The sequence below is a fragment of the Pleurodeles waltl genome, chromosome 3_1 (genome assembly GCF_031143425.1).
Source record: "Pleurodeles waltl isolate 20211129_DDA chromosome 3_1, aPleWal1.hap1.20221129, whole genome shotgun sequence".
NCBI classification, from domain to species: Eukaryota; Metazoa; Chordata; class Amphibia; order Caudata; family Salamandridae; genus Pleurodeles; species Pleurodeles waltl.
The window spans coordinates 764,995,376-765,012,138 of NC_090440.1; the positions used below are offsets into that span (position 1 = coordinate 764,995,376).

The 16,763-nt window shown below is 45.3% G+C and overlaps 1 protein-coding gene across 5 annotated transcripts in view; it reads right to left on the reverse strand.

Annotated features, from left to right (window-relative positions):
• The window catches only part of BMAL1 (basic helix-loop-helix ARNT like 1), a 573,964-nt gene that overhangs the window by 63,700 nt on the left and 493,501 nt on the right, over window positions 1-16,763 (reverse strand). The gene's annotated exons all lie outside the window — the stretch shown is intronic.

Consider the following 16,763-nt stretch of genomic DNA (forward strand, 5'->3'; position numbering starts at 1 on the left):
ACCTAACCCAACCAGACTTGTGTCGAAAACAACCTATGTATGAAGCCTCAGATCAAAGTAGGCCATTTCAATGGCATTCTTAATTTCATGTTTGATTTTCTTGAAGCTTTGTTCAAACTCAAGTGACTAGTGAAATGAAGCACTTTGGGACAGATTATTGGAAAAGTGGCACAGCACGGTGCTGCGCCAAAATTGGCAGTGCCGCGTCACTTTACAAATGCAGGGATGCGCTGTATTTAAGTGAATGTGCGCCCCCATGTGTTGTCCCCTGCACTGGCGCTAAATTCAGCTGCCAATGCAGGCATCCGTGCACCATCGTGCAAGGATGACTGTGTTGAGGGGTGTGATTGTTTATGTGCAGGAAGGGGCACCTTCCCGCACATAAACAATCACTAATGGCGCTTTGGCACTTCTGTGTGTGCTGCACAATGCAGCACACACAGATGTGCCAAAGCGTCATTTTCAAATGATTGTTTATGTGCAGGAAGGGACGCATTCCAGCACATAAACAATCATTTCTGGCATTTTGCTCTTTCTATGTGTGCTGCAGAATGCAGCATGCATAGAAAAAGCAACAAATGAGGAGGAATAAAGGTATTCCGCCTTGTTGCACCCTGCTAATGCCACCTTGGGGGTGGTGTTAGATTTTGGCGCTGCCTCAGGTTTACAAAGTTTCATAAACCTGAGGCAGTGTCAAAATGCAATGGGTGTTGCTGTGCCACGCCCACATAAACACCCATTGCACGCCCAGTGCTGCATGAAAAGTGGCCGTACTTACAGGGTGATGTTAAGCCCCAAAAAGTGGCTTAACGCCACCTTGTAAATAAAGCGCAGTGCTTAGCGCCACAGGAGTGTCACGAACAGTGGCGCTCCTGTGGCACTAGGGGCCTATAAATACGCCCTTTGTTTCATTAAGTCTCTTAAGGGAGCACTTACTGTGGTAAAGTCACATATGTACCAAGAACAGTAATTGGCCAAGCCAATAAAAGAATGTAACACAGTAACAACTTGTGGGGGACAGGTGGCTGACAGCGCATGTACTTTAGCCCAATCTTGAGTCATTCCTCCATCAGAGAAAATATGGCCAAAGAATTTGAGTTTTGTTTTGTGGAACTAACAGTTCTCTGCATTCAAGGTTGGATCTGCATCAGCAAGTAATCGAGAAACTTGTGTAAAAGCTTTATCATGTTCTTTTCGTGTGGCACCAGAGACCAATATGTCATCACTGTAATTGAAAGCATTTGTGACAGGCTGTGTTACATGTTGAATGACATTTTGAAAAAAGTCTGCAGCTGATGACACCCCACAACTTAATCTTTCATATCGGAACAAACCAATGTGAGTAGAAAAGGCAGTAATGTACCTGCAATTTTCTTCAAGTTCCGATTGATTATACCCTTTGTTCAGATCAAGGTGAGAGAAGACTTTGGCACCATTAAGCTGTGTGATCATGTCAGCAATGTGTGGATCTGGATGTCGTTCTCTTTCAATTGCCTTGTTAGCTTGGACTAATATCAACACAGACACATACAGTTCCTTCACAGTCTGTTTTGGGCACTACCACTAATGGTGAAGCCCATGGTGGCAGATCAGTGGTTCGTTCAATGATATCATGCTTTAGTGAGGTCTCAAGTTCTTTTTCAATTCCTTCCTGTAAACAAAATACAATTCGACAATGTCTGAGCAACAGGACGAACGTTCTCATTAATATGTATTTGCACTTTCATGGTCTTAGGTTTTCCTAAACCATGAAACAACGTTAAAAACTGACCCACTATTTTGTGATGAGCATTTATGTTATAGTTTATGGATATCAGTCCTTCTTCAGCAGCAGTACTGAAGCTGAGTAAACAGGCACTTGATCGCTATACATGGCGCAATGGAATCTACAAGATTCTATTACGCCATTTGTAGCAACATTTTTAACACCTGCTTAAAGCAGGCATTAAAATTAGGCTCCCATTGATTTCAATGAACCTCTTAATACTATACTGAATTAGCATCATTTTTTTTAGGCTAATCCAGTATAGAGTTACAATAGAGTAACAAAAATTATACTATTGCCTCTAACATGCGCCATGGTGCACCGTATTGTAAATGCGCCGCTACCATGGTGGCGTTAGGGGACGCAAGGGGGCCACAAGAAAAGTAGCGCATCACTAGTGATGCACCACTTTCTTGTAAATATGGCCCTTAATTTTTTCTTCGCCTTGCAAACCGTTACAAAATGTTTTTCTTTCCTTCAGCCCTTGCATACTTGTCCAATGGCAGGGCATTTACCTTCATGTGTAAACAAAGATTTCCATGTACAGTACAGTGTCTTTTTCCTTGGAGACATTACTTTGTGTCCTTCACCCTTGTGCTTCTGCTTACTTTTCATTTTTATGACTGACTCACTTTGGGCACCTCCAACCTCCATGTCAGCAGCTTGTCGACCTACACGCTCCTCAGCTCTGGCAGCCTGGAGTACTTGCTCCAGACTAAGGGCCTGATTTAGATCTTTGTGGCACTTTCAATGCACCAAGCTGCGTTGAAAGTGGACCCGAGAAGACCATCAACTCGACAGGGTTCTGCCTGCTGTATTTAGATGTTACAGCTCTGCAAGCGGAGGACTGTTGATTGATTGCTGATGGACGGAGACAGCGGGCAGACCCAATGGACCTTGTGCAATGGCAAGGGCTATGGAATAGAGGTAAGTGACACACACACCCACTGTCTCTTAGCCATAGGTGTCCTCCTGCACTACACAACACACCACATACACACCATCATCCATTACAATTCCAACACTACACAACCCATACATGCTGAAAACACACATTGATATACATCCATAACACAACATACACACCATTGACACTGCACCTTCATACAACACAAACACAACAACCAACACAACTACACACTCAGCTACACAAACACACTCCCACATGCACAACTATACACATCACAACGAAGTCCGCTAGACAAGAAAACTCACCTAAATGTGTCACATGGCAACACAACATACACAACATCGATCTCAGATGCAAGTGATGCACATAGACACACCCAAATCATCCATTCTCGCTCCCTCCACCTCAACCAGCCAATCAAACACACATTCACGTACTAACTCACACCTACAACAGCTGGCACATACCTATCTGCGCAGGTCCTCTTTCAATGTGCACACATGGACACCGTCGGCCAGCGTGAGTGAACCACCACTGTGATGCAGGCATTCATCTAGCAATGAATGATGACACCACAATGACAGTTGTGTTTGTGTGTGATATGCGTGTTTTACCAGTGTCTCCTCAGTCATGTGTGATACCATTGTGTACCCCACATATGCATGTCACAGTGATTTTAAAAAAATGACTGACATGTATATGCCCGCCACCCGTGCAGTGCCCACCAAAGGTAACCTGGCAATGCTGCATCCCTACCTTTGAGTCTGGCAATGCTGGGGTTGTGTTTTCTCCGTAGGTTGGTGGCAGCACTGACAGCAGGTGTTGTCCAGTCGTGTCCAATCAAAGGTGGGGGAGGAATGGGGAAAAAAGGTGTGTTTTCACCCCCTTTCACCTCCCCAATCCGCAAACTCAGACACAGAAGTCAGACTGCCAATTTTTGTTTGGTGGTAAGGCACATCCAGATCTGCACAGCAGAAAGAGTGGCTAGAATTCTGCTGGCACCCACTTTTCCCTCTCTTTCCGTTGACGCGGACAGTGTTTCTTGGCACAGGCGGCTGTTCCAATGTGGGCTTTTGTCTATGGGACTGCCCACATCTAATTAGCGCAGGTGGACAGTCACCACGGTGGAAGGGTTTTCAGTCGAAAAGTCAAGAAAGGGACGGTATTGCCAACATCTAAATCAGGCTTTAAGTGTTTCGGTAAGCATTTGTCGTCTGAATTAATCTGACAAGAAGCCATCTATAACTCAGATGTATATATTTTTAATCATTGAATACTTCATCTTTTAATTAATTGAACTTAAAATGTTGGATGAGTGTATCAAGTCTTTCAACAAATTCCTAGATCGTTTCACCAGCTCTCTGTCTTTCCTGGTTGAAAATATATCTTTTATAATCAACATTCAGCATTGGATTGCTTTCATTATTTAGTGCTTCTCTGGGTTGACGTTATGAGACTTCCTCAGCATGGGCATTTTCTTTGTTACTTCCTTTGCGACTTGCTGGCATCAGGGTAGTTGCTGACAGTTTGAAGTTGTCTGGCCTCTTTCTATGTCAAAATTGGAACCCTTCAACTACTCAAAGACTTTTTGAGTTGTTCTGAGGCCCACCCGGCAGCTTCGGTGGTATGCAGCTTCAAGGATTGACTGCTCTAAAAGTACAACCCCTGTGCTTTCACTTGGGTCCCTTTGTCCAATGCTGTGGTCTGATGATTCGCTTTACCTAGGTTTAGGTAAGTACAATGATACATGTAATGTTTGAAAATTCTTTCTATTAGCATTTCTTTGTACTTGTTATTGCTGTCTTTATTGCTTCTTTGTACTCTGCTATCGTTGCCTTCAGTGCTCTTCTGTACTTAATTATCACTGCCATTAGCATCATTGTTTTGTATATCTTATAGCTCTGTGCTGGGTTGTGGCGCAGTACCTCTTTTATAACCTCACCAACAGTTTACTGGCCAATAATACACAAATCTCTCTTAAACTTGGTGCTTTTAGACCACATAAACCAAATGTCGATCTTCACTTCGACTGAGGCACGAGTGGCACGTATGAGCAGTTTGCTGGACCACAGCAAACTCTCTGGGACAGCACTGCTGATTCTTCAGGTTACATATCCTCTATCTTGTATTCAGTTGTAGCTTCCTCCCTGGCCTTGGTACATGGAAATCATTACACCACACATGGAGCTTGGTATCACACATCGTTATTCCTCAGCGTGTAACTGCGAACTCAACATTCTAATCGTGATTTCTATTAACCACTCCCCAACACTTAAGTCATCAGGAGCCAAAAGAGCCTCATCATCTCTAACTCACAAGACACTACAGTTTGTAACTTTTGGTACTGCTTTCATTTGTGAACATATGTGATTTAGGGGCTCACTCCAGTACACCAAAGAATTGTAGATCAAAGGCTGATTCCTGTAGAACCTCAGTTTTCACTCACATACCTTCAATTTGACTCCTTTTAGAAACTTCCTTTGCCACATTCCATACAGCCTTTTCTTTAACCAAGTTCACAAAACTTTTCTCCATACTTTATTTTTATAAACTGTTCCGTCTCTCTGCCAACACCCAGAGGACCACTCTGACCACCTGGTCCTCCACTACTGAAGAAACCTGTCTTCAATGTGTTTTCATCAAAGGACTGGACCCCATCAGCAAAGCTCTCACCCCTGATCCTGAATGACTCAGTCATCAAAGCCAGCTACCCAGAAGCCTGAAAATATGCCACAGGATTCCCCTTCCTAAGAAATCCTCAGCAGATCCAAAGACGCTAGTCAACTACCGGTCTATCTCCCCTGCTATCCTATCCGCAAAAGTCATGAAAAATATTAAAACAAATACTTAGCCACGCACCTTACTGACAACCACCTCCACAACACCACTAAATCCAGATCCTGGCCCAACCATAGTACAGAGACTGCCCTCATCGCTGTCACAGGCATCTGGATAATCATGGACAATGGTTACCCCACGCCCCTAATCCTACTGAATCTTTCCTCAACCTTTGACAAAGTCTCCCAGACCGTCATAATCCAATGGCAGCTTGAAGCCGGCATCTAAGGTTCTGCACTTCACTGAATTTGCTCTTTCCTACAGGCTCCACCCAGCCGGTCAGCTGGGCCCCCTTCACCTTGGATGCTGTCAACCTCATCTAAGGGGTTCCACAAGGATCCTCACTCAACCCCACTCTGTCCAACAGCTACATGACCACACTCACCAGCATCATCCTCGCACATGATTCAACATCATATCCTAGCCTGACGACACCCAAATGATACCCTCCCTCTCTGACGAGACACAAAACACAAAGACCAATTTCACCACTTGCATGACTCCAGTCACCAGATGGATAAAAACAAACTGCCTTAAGCTCAACACAGACAGGACGGAAGTAGAAATCTTTGGCAAGTACACCTTGCTCGGGAACTCCAACTGGTGGTCTGCCCAAGTACCACTCTTCAAAATCCTTATGCACACATTCAAAGTCGTTATCAACATTGACCCACATATTTCAACAACTGCATCATCTTCCATATACCTACTAGACACCTCTCCTCAGCTGGAATCCTACTTGCAGGGCCACAGCATATGCAGAACCAGATCCTGAGGTTGTGACTTCCCCAACCTTGATTCAAAAGCCTGCAAAAACCTGCCCCTATACGTAAGAGTCTCCTCCTTAGTTCTTGAATTTCCTCAAGAAAATTAAGACCTGGCTCTTCAACTAGCCCCAATCATGGCTTGGCCCATGCAGCTCCCGCTTCAGGTGCCAGGATACTCTCCTGGGTGTGTTGTTCACTATACACATTTGTTAGAAATGGGGTCTCTAGTTGACAGAGATATTCACCTCTGTCCAAATAAGGACCACAATCCTAGTCAGGGTAAGTCACAGACAATCTAAATTATCCTGTGCCCACCCTCTGGTAGCTTGGCACTGAGCAGTCAGTCTTAACTTAGAAGGAAATGTTTTGATTTGAGACACTGAGAAATTTGCAAAACAAATATGCTTGGCTTACATTAGAAATATAGAAAATATGTTTTATATAAATATAAAGCTCTATACCTTTTTAAAAAGCAAGTGATATAAAGTACTTGCTGTTAAAGAAATCAACACATTGTATGTCTGGTAAGGTGCCCAGCACACATCCAGTGAGTAGGATCAGTCTTTGCTTGTCTAGGAATTTGTGCTGGAAGGTTATTGTTAGAAATTGGATCTCTAGTTGGCAGAGGTATACACCCTTGTCCCAGTAGAGACCACAATCCTAGTCAGCGTAAGTCACAACACAATCCAAATGATCCTGTGCTCACCCTCTGGTAGCTTGGCATAGAGCAGGCAGGCTTAACTTAGAAGGCAATATGTAAAGTATCTGTGCAAAACCTCATACAGTAACACAGTGAAAACACCACAAAAATACACCACACAGGTTTAGAAAAATAGATAATATTTATCTGAATAGAATAAGATAAAAATGACAAAAATCCTATGTGCACAAGTTGAGAGATTGCTTTCTAAAGGTTTAAAAGAGACTTAATACTTAAAAATCAGTGGTTGTATCTTTGTAATACACAGAACCTGGAACTAACGGTGCACGAAGGCCGCAGAGGAGGAGATGCGTTGGAAAATAAAGCGTTGCATCCGATTTTCCGGCATGGCACAATAGATGCGTCGTTTTTTCCACACTGCGAGGTGATGTGTCGATTTCCAGGAGTGCAGCCTTGGTTCCTCACTGTGATGTGGGGATATTTTGATGCCCAGGGACGAAGCAGTGAAAATCCTTGATGTGCTAGTAAGAGGGAACAGGCGCTGCGTCGACCAGTAGGTGATGAGGCAAGTTTTCAGCCGCAAGGCAGGCACTATGCCGAGTTCTGCAGGTGTTGCATCGATTTTGTGACGCACAGGTAATTTTCTTCTATGGGGTGAAGTCTTTGTGGCCCTGAGACTTCAGAACAGGAGGCAATCTCAACCCAAGCCTTTGGAGAGCACTTGTAGGGAAGGCAGAGTCCTTCCAGCAGAGTCAAAGGCCAGCAGGGCAACAAGCGGGGCAGCAGACCTTCCCAGCAAAGCAGTCCAGATGAGTCCTTTGGGCAGTCAGGCAGTCCCTCTTACACAGTCCAGAAGTGTCTGATTTATTGGTGTCAGAGACCCAGTATTTATACCCAAATATGCATTTGAAGTGGGGGAAACTTCAAAGAGTGGTTTTGAAGTGCACAAATTCCCCTTTCAGCCCAGTCCTGTCTACCAGGATCCAGGATCCAGGGGGGGTGGGGGGGGAGTGGGGATTTTTAATCCTTTGTGCGAGGGCAGGCCACTGGCCCCTCCACCTTTCCTGCCCAGGGAGACTCATTCAGTATACAGATGAATACAGATGTAACTGAGGCCCTCATTCTGACCCTGGCGGTCGGCGGAGAGACGGCGGTCGGACCGCGAACAGACCGGCGGTATTAAAAATGGCATTCTGACCGCGGCGGTCCCCGCCGCGACCGACCGCTACTTCTCCACTCCGACCGCCACGGCGGTCATGACCGCGGGGCTGGAGTTTGCGCACTCCGGCCCGGCGGTCGTCCCAAGACCGCCAAGGGTATTATGACCCTGCCTACCGCCGCGGTTTCTTGCGGGCGGGAACCGCCGTGCGAACCATGGCGGTAAGCACTATCGGGGCCAGGGAATTCCTTCCCTGGCACTGATAGGGGTCTCCCCCACCCCCCACTACCCACCCGAGTCCTCCCCCCACACCCTCCACCCCCCTGCCACCCCCCAGAGGTGGTACGAACCCCCTCCCCACCCCCACCCCGACATGCACATACATGTACCCCGACATGCACACACCCCCAACATGCACATATACACACCCCCTACACACACATACACAACGGGGACACATACCCGCACACATACATGCCGACATGCGCAGCTGCCGAACAGCACACATTACCCATAGACACAGCAGCACCCCCCGCCCGCATACACGCACTCACACACCCCCTCTACACACTCACACGCACACCCCCATGCACGCCCACATCACACAACACCCCCCCACCCCCTCCCCTCACGGACGATCAACTTACCTTGTGCGTTGGTCCTCCGGGAGGCGACGGGAGCCATAGGGACGTGACCGCCAACAGAAGACCGCCAACAGAAGACCGCCACACAGAAATGTGGGTCGTAATTCTGTGGGCGGTGTTCTGCTGGCGTGGCGGTGGAGGTTGACCAGTCTCCACTTTCCCGCCGACCGCCAGTGTGGCTGCTGGCGGTTTTCCGGCGGAACGCTCCCAGCGGTCAGAATGCGCACAGCGGCACACCGCCGCGGTCGGCGGTCTTCACCGCGGCGGTAACTCAGCGGTCTTGCGAAAAGACCGCCAAGGTCAGAATGAGGGCCTGAGTGTCCTGTGTTTATGGCTGTCTGGGTGGAATGCACAAGGTGAGCTGTCAACCAGCACAGACCAGACGTGGATTGGAGACGGGCTGTAAGGCACAGACTGCAGTAAGTGCAGAGAAATGCCCACTTTTCAAAAGTGTCATTTCTAAAATAGCAATATTAAATCCAACTTTACCAGTAAGCAGGATTTTCTATTACCAATGTGATAATACTAAATATGACGGGGCTACTCCTTCCAGATCAGAATCTACCACTTACAAGTAAATGAGGGCAGTTCTAACGGTGGTCTATGAGAGGAGGCAAATTAGGTTGCTCCACTGAACAGCATTAAAAATTATTAAATCTGCCCCATTTGTATATCAATTTCCATACTATGCAAAGAAGTGGAAAAAGTTTACATAAATGCCTTTAGCAAATTGACTGGGAATATGCCTCTTATTAACAGTGATCCTGCGATAACGCTCTGATATACTGTATTTCTGTATGCGTTAAAATAATTATATGAAGAGCTTTACAGTGCAAGCAAATGAACTATTCTTTCTCGATGCAACTTCCATTCATGATCTTTCCAGAACAGTTGGTTTAGATCACCTCCATTGTATGCAGAGAAGACAATGGCAGAGATCAAACATGCCACAATCCTTTTCTAAATACTAATTACCAACTGCTAAAGGAAAATAACAGACTCAATGCTTGTTTGTATTTTAATTTATTTGGATGCACTACACTTTAAAAAGAAGTAGTGTACATAACAGCAAAACAGCACATAGGATTTATGAACACATTTTGGCAGCTACACAGAGAGGCTGGTTAAGACATGACTTGGGGGTCAGTCGACAAACTGTTTTAATAAGACATTTGAAAATTGTTGTTGTGTTTAACATTAGCATCTCTTCTGCACAGCAGGAGCACTGGATTTATCACCCTCACACTAGCACATAATGATTCTAGGAAATAGTTTTGTTATATTCCTAACAACATATATTGTTTGAATGAATTGGACAATATATCATTGAGCCTCGTGGTCATTATTTAATGTATTCGATATGAAATAGTACGGAGAAACGATTAATATTCATGCAAATGCTTCCGAAAGAACTACATGGCTATACTGCATTAATAAGATAACACAGAGCTACAGTATTTTTTAAATATCCCAACACCACGTCAGCAGGTAAGCGCCCAGGTGTGAAAGGGGAGGAATAAGGATTGGGAAGTGGCAGGACGATAATGTGGTCGCCCAAGCTTTTAATGCATTCCAGAGGTGTAGCCCCAAAAGCTGTTAAAACCTGAAAAAAGATGGGCAACGCCACGCAGATGAAATATGGCACTGCCTAGTGTCTGGTTAGGAGGGTGTGTACGATAAAAGATCATAGATAATGAGGAGGCATATCATGCTTGGCCTTAAACACGTGGATAATTGGCTAACTTCCATCCTAATTGGAAAAGGATGCATGGAGTGTGTCCAACAAAGCAGGCTGAAGAGTATTCTCTTGGCACAATGTGTGACTTTGCCTAGGGGGAGTATTTTTATTTTGGGGTAACTGATATAAAATTAATAAAAAGACCAAGAATCAGGCATTTTCGCAACAGGTATTGAAAAATCAGGCAGGATTTCCATCTAACATCTAATGCTTTTAGAGCTGTGGCTGTATTACTCCCGAGGAGCTCGATTTAGATTAAGTCAAAGAACAGAATGGACTGGAGGTGTTTTAAGGCATGGGCAAAGAGGGCAATTGGCTAGGGCCCCAACGTTCCAAGGCCCCCCTAAGGAAGTGAACTTCTTCCATACTTCACGTCTGTCTATTACTGTGCCTCAACCTTTTAGAGAGAGTTCAATATTGTTTGACATCATGGGACTTGAAGTGGGAGAAAATGGCTAATAAATTTCAAAAATGTTCCAAACAGTTGTTTCCACAATATTTCTTACCCAGGGCCCCAAAAATCATTAACAGTCACACTGGAATGGACTAAGATACTGATAGGGTTGCCACCTGACCAGTTATAAAAGGGCACCACTGGTGTTAGTACCACATCCTGGACTTTGCAGACGCTTAAAACAACAAACAACAGTCGGTATTCTTCTCTTGGAAAGGTGGCAACCCTAGAAAATGATGACACTTGAACAATGCCAAAGTAGGTTCAACTGTGTTCAAGACCTTTAAGCGTTCCAAACCTGAGCTGTTTGTCTCTTATTTTGAGTAGGCCTGGTTGTGTCAAGCTTGCAATCACAATAAACGGTTTCAGTCATGAAGTGATGATTTCACCACTCCAGGGTTCAGATTACTGGCAAACAATATATGGAAGAGTACCTTCTTATGTCCGCATTTGTTACTTTTAAAGATGGAGACACAATACCTTCCTCATTGCTTTCTGATTAAGAAAGAATGAACAAAGTGGGGATTCTTTACCACACGTCCTTGTATCTCACTATAGTAATACACACAAGCAGCTCGTAGTGTTCTTCTTTGTAGGGGTTTGTTCGTCATATTCATCATGAATCCCATAAAACAAGGACCTAGTCATAGTCCTGTACTACGGTAGGCTGTGACTGGGACATGAAACATGTGAACCAACTAACAGGGAAGGCTGGTGTTAATGATTGTAGGGAGTATTACCCTACTTCCCTGGGGGAGAAACAAAAGGATGAGAAGAACCACCGAGCAGCTACCAATAAATTGTTCTTGATGCTTGATAACAGAGCTGTCTAAATCTGTGTTTTTGCTTTGGGGAAGGGTGATGGCCCCCAGCCCTGTTCACAGTTTCGGCTTGTATGACGCTGAAGGGGGTGGGGCGACTCGCAGGAGGGGTGGGGAGGTGGAGTGACGGAGGATTAACGGAGGGGGGGGATTAAGTAAAATTTTTTACCTGTGCCGCCGCCTTCAGAACTGTGATGCTCCTCTTCTCTGCCTGCAGGCACAGGCTCCCAGCCTGCCCTGCGCCAATCCTGACACTGCTCAGAGCACTGTCAGGATTGGCTGGGAGCACCAGCGCGTCCCAGGAAGACTGGGAGTCTGTGCAGGCTGTCTTCAGCCCAGCAACTGTGTTGCTGTGCTGGACAGAGATCTGTGTACATGTGTGTTTGGTCACCCCGAGACGCTCATTGCTCGTCACCCCTGTGGCCCCACCCCTTTTCATTAAAAACAATAATGAACAAAGTTTATTATCATTTTTGTGGAAAAGCTTTGCAGTTGCCGCTGCTGGTATGGGGGCGGGGGGTGACGCTCCTTCGTCCTTATGGAGGAGCCACCCCTGCCTGTTCATATTTTGGCTGGGTGAGGAAAAGCTTGCCCTGGAAGCATAAGCCAAGGCAGTAACGAAACACTGGTGGGCGTGGTATGTGTTACTGTGAGGAATATATTTTCATTTTGGGTGTCATTTACATGGTCTAGGTTGGAAGACCTCTATCAATCTCAATGGCCGGGGGTGGCGCAGGCCATTTCGCACAATTAAGAGTGTGTCAGTGACCGCCGCCTCTTTCCCTTTCACCCAGTAACTCATGTTGATTATCTTCAGACAGGTGAGCTCGGGCCTGAGGGAGGAGTCCTGCAGCTTCCTTCGAGGTTGAGCTATGTGTGGGTTCATAGTGCATGCCAGTGCAGTCCAGTCACTAGGCCCCACACAGAAGTGTCAGCTAGTCTACTATGTGCAGTATTCCCGCATTCTATCGCTTCAAATTTGCGTGCATTTCTTTTATGTATTTGTGGTATTTCTCAGTTTAGTTTCTTGCATTTATTTGTAGCCCACAGAAACGTGTTTTGTCCATGAGTGTTGACAGGGATCATTCATGCACAGATCCCCAGCACACGAGGCGCACATGGCCGCCTGGTTAGGCCTACCAAAGCACCTAGTCTCTCCCCTCCATTATGGTTTCCTCCAAAGGTGTCTTTTCACTCTCTATCCCACTATCTTTCTCCATCTGTCGCTTTAGTCCCTCTCTTACTTGCATACCCATGTGTTTTTTTACTTTTTTTTTTTTTGCAGTTTTCTAGAGTGAGCTCTGCCCGAACGTACTGTATTGCTCTACGTGAGAAACGGTTATATGTTTCAATGCTGGTGGGGCCTGCTCTTGCACGAGCCATCACCCACACATCTTCACATTTGTATTATAGATTAGACCAAGGCTCACCGCGCTCATCATCCACAGCTGTTGGTGGAGGGGGTGGGGGGGGTGCCAGTCATTGCACTTCTTACTGCTGTCTCCACTCCTGCAGCATGGGGTGTGCGACCGGGCCAAGACCGGGCCCATCTGCGCCCGTCCATACCTGGACAAGGCTGGGCCGGGCCTGCTCTCTTTCATCTTCCTACTAGCCCTTAAACGTGTGTTTGAGGTAAGCAGTTATTTGGAGACATTTAAGACTGATCCCTGATTCGCATTATTGTTATCTAGTAAAATCGTGGGTAAAAGAAAGCTACAGGGATCAGGTCCCTTGAGGTCGAGCTCTGCAATTGCATCTAATGCAACTAATATACCTCCAATTACGAACTACCTGTCAACGGTTATGGGTGCCTTGAACTCTGAAATAGGGTGCGTCGAAGAAAGGATTATTGCGATGAGACAAAGTTCTTTGCCTTTGACCATGCCACATGAACCTCCAATGTGAATTATTGCTAATGAGGGCGCTAAGTCGGTAATAGTTGAATTATTGAGTATGTGCAATGCACCAGACTTTATAAGTCTAAATGCTACTCAGGACAATAGGCAGGTGGAGCCCTGTAGTGGCAGTGAATCAGTGGCTGGCAGTTTGGGAGATTGTCCTGGAAATACTGTTATTTATGATGGATTACCTTCGACCGCCGTGCACACAGCCCCCGACTTTTCCTCTGATTCTCCACTGTCTAAGAGATGTAAACGTACGAAGCAGCAACTCACAAAGAGGAAGCCTCGTCAAAATTCTTTGAATCAGGGCAACCTCTGCAACCCAATGTTAAAATCTTGTACTTTGGAAGAGATTGCGGCTCAACTGAGAGCATTGATAAAGTCGTGCCATGATGACTTGTTTGAATGATTAGACGTATCAATTAGCGCTCTTAGGAAGGACCTGTTTGCCAAACTGGAAGAAAGTCTGGAAAATCTTGTATCTCTGAAGGGTCATCATTTGTACTACTCACAGGAGGATCACAGCGTCACTTTGAATTAGGAACCTATAGTGGCATTAAGGTCTGTTTCTCATGGAAGTAAAAGTAGCAAAACCCAGCCTATGGGGTTGACTGAGACTGAGACACGGCCTGAGTCTTTGATCGATGTTGGGGCCACCAATTTAGCTCAGGTGGGGCTGCAACTAACGAGAGCCCATTCGATGAACACAGAGGCGTCTTCTGCAAATCTGTCACTGAAACACCACACTCACACCTCACCTTCCACCTGACTCAACGCCCTATATTATTATCCTAGACCGTTTTCCAACTTTGTCAAGAAGGGAGATGGAAATGGAGGTATCTCTGAAACTTAAGGTCATACACTGGTTCAATCTTAATGCAAGGAAGTTACTGGATATATTGCACGAGATCCTTACAGTTAGGTGAGTTTTTGAGTATTGGTCATCGTCCCCCTTTACCGGATAGAGGCTGTGTGGCGGTCAACTTTAGATCACCAGGTTTAGTGACCAGGTATTTATTTATTCTAAGCCACCTATCAGACTCTCAGGGGCGTATGAGAGCGATGCCATTGGGCTATTATCACGTGCCTCAGAGGGGTCCTAACGGTGTTCTATTATCATGTCAGAAGGGATCTGGCCAGCCGGCAAGCCATGCCTCCGCTTCCCCAATTTTTTCCAGCAATTGTTTTTCTATGCTAGCAAGCCTGGAGGAGATTGTTTGACTTCCATCTTTCAGGGTCCTCTGTATCAGATAATTCCTTAAAACATTCTATTACTCCGCATCTAGTACCTACTTTAGACATATACAATATGGTGATGCCCTAAATAACATTGCCATAGCAGATGATTTCTTATTCCTGTCTGATTGTATAGAAGAAAATTCCATATCTCATCCTACATTTACGGATGGGACTAGCCCTAGCAAAACTAATTTTATGTTGATTTCCAGTAGCTATAGTTCTTTGGTTTCGGGTTTTAGGATTCTCCCAAATTGCGCTAGCGATCATGATCCTTTGGTGGCCACTTTAAACATAAATTTAAGACATAAGGTTGGGGATAGCCCTTCTATTGATATTAAGTATAGCGTAAATCAGGGCATTAGAATAAAATGGGAGTGAACTGACCCAAAATGATTTCAAGTTAAAATTGTTAGGGACCACTGGTGCTTGATAAATACCTGTTTGTCATCTGTGGCCCCACCTGATGTCATGATTAGAGATTCTGAGTTGTTAGGCCAAGCTATTTCTTCAGAGCTAACAGTTATACGCCCTCAATTTTCTGTGCAGCGCTGTCATTGGCTTAATACTGCATGCTCCAACGCCTATAAGCAGCTAAAGGAGGCTCCCTCTATGAACCCTAGAGATAAGGCCAAGGTTAGTACTGCCCGTAAAAAATTATAAGGCAATTCTAGAAGGGAGAAAGGAGAGTTTAGAAAAAAGGCCTGGACAGATTTATTGGCTGCAGGTCGCCTTAAGGTTTCTAGATATTTTTGGGAGGTTGTAAATCATCTGAGGTTTACTGAGGGTTCAGAAGCCAAAATTGATTGTGTAATTTTAGATACATCATGGGTCGGGCATTTCTCACATATTTTCAATCCGTTGGGAAAGGAGTTTGATAAGGAGGATTGGGAAAATGTGACTCCAAAAACAAGGAACAACTAATGCACTTTAGCTAAAAAATCTCAGTGGAGGAAGTGGAGTCTGCCATTAATCAGGGCAATGGCAGAAAAGCGCCGGGCCCTAATGGGGTACCTCTTGATGTGTTTAAATATAACACTGCCCTTTAGGCACCAATCCTCAATAACATAATTAGGGCAGCTGTTATTGGTCCGCTTCCCCACTCTTCGAAGGAGGCCATTGTGGTTCCAATTTGTAAAAAAAGAGGATAGGAACAACCTGGCTTGTTACAGCCGATTTCCCTGACTGATGCCACAGTTAAAGTATTGGGCAAGGTGCTCATGGTGCGTTTGGAAGTCTGGGCCTCAGAAAATAACAATTTCAAAGTTACAGTATGGTCTCAAGCAAGGTCATGGGACTGTAGAACAATGTCTCAATCTAGCGCTAGTTGTCAGTAGATATACATGGGACATGAGGAGCTCATTACATCTGGCCTTCATGTACCTTACAAGTGCTTTTGATACAGTAAACCGTGACAAACACTGGAGCATGAGAGGGGAGATGGGCATGGAGGAACACTTGGTCATCCTCCTTCGGAGTCTACATTCCAATACAACAGTGAGGTTTTGGTATGTCCCAGGAGGCAACCCTGATTTCAACTGGAGGAGCACGACAAGGGTGTAACTTTGTCCGTTTCTTGTTCCTTGTCTACGTAAATGGGTTGGAGGCTTTTTTGTTAGAGGAAAATTGACTATCCAAGGGTAGGAAATCTCTTCATTTTGTCACTCCATTACGAAGACATTGCTGTCCTCCTGACACAGACACCAGATGGCCTACAGTAAGTACATGATGCCTCTGCAGAGTTTATGTCCTCGCTGGACCTAAAGGTGAATTTAAAAAAATCATATATAATGGTGTGTGGTCCCAAAACAGCTAAAACGTTTTTTCTCCAAGGCAATCAGATATGGATAAAGTCCAAATGTGTGTCCA